The sequence below is a fragment of the Chenopodium album genome, chromosome 1 (genome assembly GCF_948465745.1).
Source record: "Chenopodium album chromosome 1, dcCheAlbu1.1, whole genome shotgun sequence".
Taxonomy (NCBI): Eukaryota; Viridiplantae; Streptophyta; class Magnoliopsida; order Caryophyllales; family Amaranthaceae; genus Chenopodium; species Chenopodium album.
The window spans coordinates 5,477,299-5,482,832 of record NC_137834.1 but is presented as its reverse complement, the minus strand read 5'-3'; positions in this window follow the sequence as shown (position 1 = coordinate 5,482,832).

The following is a 5,534-nucleotide window of genomic DNA, read 5'->3' as shown; positions in this document are numbered from 1 at the left end:
AAGGACCCTTTGGAAACATGCATTTTTTCACTATATGAATGGTATATTCACGTTTTGTACTTGAATTTGATTTACATATATAAAATATGTAGCACTTACACATTATAATTATATGGTGCTATATAAATGTTTAGAGACAATTTACTAAATGGAGAAGGATCGTGGTTGGATGTATGGTAGACGCGATACATTGGAATTTTGGAATGGGGTTCAAGAGTTTTGCGAGAGGGATTTAGCTTATCAACGCACACTAGGAGGCAAAGGCCTTTATTGTCCTTGTGTTGATTGTAATTGTGTGAATATGGTCGATAGTGTTGAAATCATTAGAGATCATGTATTATGTCGTGGGTTTAGGCAATTTTACCATGTGTGGATTTGGCACGGAGAAAGTGGAGAGTACAGTGGGGATCTTGATCGGAATGATGTGCGTGTTAGAAGCACTGAGATTCATGTGGACGAGGAATACGAGAATGATGAGTATATTGTTGATAATGGTGAGGATGGAGCCGATGAAGATCAGGCGGATGAGGTCGAGGATGAACAAGTGGATGAGATGTTGCAAGGTGTTGAAGGTGAAGTGTTTGAATTATTATCGGAGGCTTCCAAAAAGCCTTTGTATCCCGGGTGCAAAAAATACTCCAAACTATCGGCCGTGCTAACACTTTTCAACATTAAGTCGAAGCATGGGTGGACGGACATCAGTTTTACTTCTTTGTTGACCGCATTAAGTGATATGTTGCCGGATGGGAATGGAATTCCTAAGTCTTATTATTACGCAAAGAAGCTCATGTGTCCCTTTGGTTTGGAGTATAAGAAGATACATGCATGTCCTAATGACTGTATTTTGTATCGAAATGAGTATGAAAAACTGCAGGAGTGTCCACGATGCAAGCGGTCGCGGTACAAGCGCATGAGTTGCAATCCTGGCACGGAGGGACCTCCTGCTAAGGTGTTGTGGTATCTTCCCATTATTCCAAGGTTTAAGCGTCTGTTCTCAATACCAAAAGACGCTAAAAACTTGAGGTGGCATGCAGAGGGAAGAAAGAAAAACAGAATGCTGAAGCATCCAGCCGACTCTCCACAGTGGAAGAACATTGATTTGAAGTTTGAGGAATTTGGTAATGAAGTCAGAAATTTAAGGCTTGGGTTGTGCACGGACGGGATGAATCCATTTGGCACTCTTAGTACCCAACACAGCACATGGCCGGTACTTTTAGTGATTTATAATTTGCCTCCTTGGCTGTGCATGAAACGTAAGTATGTAATGCTTTCATTGCTAATAACTGGTCCTAAGCAACCTGGAAACGACATAGATGTTTACCTTGCGCCGCTTATTGACGACTTGAGAAAGATGTGGGACGAAGGGGTTTCCGTTTTCGATGCTCATCAGAACGAGATGTTCACATTGCGTGCAGCCCTTATGTGGACCATGAATGACTTCCCTGCATATGGCAACTTGTGTGGGTACAAGGTCAAAGGGAAAAAAGCATGCCCCATATGTATTGATGACACATCAAGCGTATACCTGACTCATTCTCACAAAGATGTCTACCTACGGACTCGAAGGTTCCTTAGGCGTGATCACCCGTACCGTAGGCAGAAAAAGGCATTCGATGGAACCGTGGAAGAGGATACTGCGCCTAGACCATTGACTGGTGCTGAGATTAGTGCTCGGGTGAAAGGGATACGAACGGTGTTTGGAAAATCAGAAAAAACTGTGGTCTCAGCTGCTCTGTTTAAGAAAGAATCAATATTTTGGAAGCTGCCGTACTGGAGAGAACATGACGTTAGGCATTGTCTTGATGTGATGCATATAGAGAAGAATGTGTGTGATGCTCTTTTGGGGAGGCTTATGAATATCCCAGGCAAAACAAAGGACGGAAAGGGTGCACGGTTAGATTTGCATGAGATGGGGATTCGTCCAGAATTGTGGCCTCAAGAAAAGGTTAGAAAGGGGAAGGAGCCGAGAATAGAAGATGAAAGTGTTTCGAAAAAAGGGAAGGAGAAGAGCAAGGGAAAGGGAAAGGCCAAAGATGCGTCAAAGAAGAAAGTTAAGGGTAAAGGGAAGGATGAAAAGAATTATTTACCCCCGGCTTGCTATACATTGTCAAGGGTAGAGAAACGTATGTTTTGTGCATGTTTGTACGGCATTAAGGTTCCATCAGGGTAGTCATCTAACATGAAAAGATTTGTAACCTTAAATGGAGAATTGAAGCTGACAAGTATGAAATCCCATGATTGTCACATTATGATGCAAGTATTCCTACCGATTGCAATCCGTGGTATTCTACCGAAACACGTGAGGGAAGCGATTACAAGCCTTTGTTCGTTTTTCAATACAATTTGTAGCAAAGTTCTTGATCCTTGTACACTAGATGCTTTGCAAGCTGATGTGGTTGTGACTTTGTGTAAATTTGAGATGTATTTCCCACCCTCATTTTTTGACATAATGGTTCATCTGGTTCTTCATTTGGTGCATGAGATTAAGTTGTGCGGTCCAGTGTTCATGAGGTGGTGCAACCCTTTTGAAAGACACATGGGTACATTATAAGATAAAGTACGGAACCAAGCTCACCCTGAAGGAAGTATAATGCAAGGGACAGTGGGTGAGGAGATAGGTAACTTTGTGGGGGACTACATAGCCCTTGCTCAACCTATTGGTCTTCCTACTTCTCGACATGAAGGTAGACTTGATGGTCATGGCACAATTGGGTCAAAACGAATGTCACCAGACTGAGATCAGTTCTTACAAGCACACCTTTATGTGTTGCACCATGTTTCAGATGTGCACCCATATTTAGACGAGCACATGGCTTGTTTGCGTGCCGAATTTCCATCCAAAGGTGAAAGGGCACTTATGTAGTTGCATAATAAGACATTTGTTGATTGGTTTCATGAACGAGTAATGAGTGGATTGAATGATACTAATGTGACCGATACAGTACGGTGGCTTGCGTATGGTCCTAGGGATGATGTCCGTTCATTTGAGGGATATGACATCAATGGGTACACTTTTTGGACCGAGGCTCGTGATTTGAAATCTTCCTCCACCCAAAACAGTGGTGTAACTCTTGTGGCATCGTCAAGGGAGTTTGCAAGTTCTAAGGATAAATCACCTGTCGATGCAGAGTTGTCATACTATGGCCGAATTCAAGAAATATAGGAGCTTGATTATTGTGACTTCACGGTTGCTCTTTTCAAGTGTAAGTGGGTTGATAATATCAGGCGTAACGTCAAACATGAGGACTTTACTCTTGTAGATCTTGGCCACTTGAATGATAGTGCGGAACCATTTATCCTTGCATCTCAAGCTAAGCAAGTGTTCTACGTAACTGACCCAATGGATTCAAAATGGTCTATAGTGCTAGCTGGCAAAAGAAGAATCCTAGGCATTGGAGATGTTGAGGATGAGGAAGAATATGATGCGTTTGATGATTCAGCACCTTTCACTGTTCCTAGACCTGGAGTACTAAATGACATAGACAACGAAGCAGGTTATATGCGATCAGACCACAACGAAGGAATTTCATAATGAGGTAGTTTGATTAAAAGTTAGTAATGGTTTCATTGCAAATATAGTTTAGTTATCATGTATATAGGAGCATAAGTAGGCGAAAATGATATATTTGTAGTTTGAAATTGCCTAACTGTACTCATTATCATGCATATACAAGGTTATAGGACCATAAGTAGGTGAAACTGGCATAAATAGCTTATACTTAACCCAACTCCTTTGTTTTGTGTATGAACTAACATTTATTCATTCTAACAACCTATTTTCCATATGTAGATTGAAATTGACATTTTGTAGTCATTATCATGCATATACAAGGTTATAGGACCATAATAAGTAGGTGAAACTGGCATAAATAGCTTCTACATAACCATAATAACTATCATGCATATACTTTACTATACACTAATATTGTTTTATGATTGCTTTGACAGGTGCTTATATCTCATGGCGGACGATCATGATCCTACTTTGGTAGAGGACATTGACGATGATGAGTATGAGGACGAGTACGAGGATGACGACTCCGATGATAGTGATGCTCCTTATGATGTGAATAAGGAGGATGACTTGGGTGAGCCAGAGGATCAGGCTCAAGATGAGTTCGAGCGTAGGCTTGACGATTTTGAAATGTCAGCTGAACGTGCACTGGCCATTGTAAATACAACACGTGAGATTGTTGGTGAGAACTCGACTCCTGAAAGTCAAGGCCAAGGACAAGATGAAAACAACACAGGTGGTGGAGGGGGGGAAAAGGCACCGGCTGAAAGAAAAAGAAGGGGTCCGACGAGAAGCTTTAAGAAACCGGACGGTCCCATGGTCTTGGAGTATGACAACAAAGGCCAACCCGGGCCCAAATGGCGTCGACAATATGCTAATCAAGTTGGCTTATGTTCGCGGAAAATCCCCATTACACTTGTAATGCGGCAAGTACCTCCGGGTTTGATTCAAGCATTTTGGGATGATACAAGGGTAAGTGTGTTTTTGGCACATTTAGACAATTTAAGATACCTTAACCTTATGATTGTTTTTAAATAGAAACTAATATTCGGTTTTAATTTGTGCTTGCAGAGGCAGTTTTCTATTCCTAATGATCCTGAGAAGAAAAGGGTGTTTGTCTCTTTATTAGGGGAAAGATTCAGAGGCTTTAAGACCAAGTTGACTAATCGGTGGATCCATAAGAAGAAGAAGGTGCAAACAAAGAAGAAGAATGCCAAAGAGGATGACCGTCTCCCGTGGCAAATATGGCCGACCGTGTCAAAAGATGATTGGGAAGAGTTCGTTAGAATGAAGAGTCAAACGAAAGCCATTGTAAGTTTGTGTAAATCTAATGTCACTTGAATAATAGCTTGACACCTTTTGTATTAATGAGAATAAATTTTTTTGTTTTGTAGGAACTTCGAGAGCAAAATCAAGTGAATGCAGAAAAGAAGGAATACGTCCATTGTATGGGTCCTAAGACTTTTGCTGAAAAGAGACCTGAGTGGGCCGCTTCGGGTTTATACCCTAAAGCGCTTCTAGTGGCATCGAAGGAACCCTCTAGTTCCACGATCACTACATTGGTGAGTCGTGCCGGTGATTTCTTTAGTTCTCTCCATTCGTTTGATAAGAAAACCGGAAAATGGTTCATCAAGGGTCCGGAAGCCAAAAAACTGGCGGATAAGCTAGTAAGTTACCTATGAATTGTTGAAATTAAGTAACTTTTGCATCTAATCACTGTACAAACCATTAACTGTTTTACTGACCTCATTTTTCCTTATGCTATAGCTTGAGCACACTCAAGAGATGGTGGAGGGCAAATTTGAACCAAGTGTGGAGAATGACCCTTTCACCATGGCTTTGGGAAGGCCATACCATCCAGGACGAGTAGTAGGTTCGGGAGGGTCATTGCTTGGATGGAATAAGGTGATGGGTCCCGAATACACAAAATCGGGTAGATCTCGAGCCAGTGTTAACTCACCGGGGGAGTTGGATGCCAAGGTGGCATCAATTAAGGAACAAGTACGCAACGAGTTAGTTG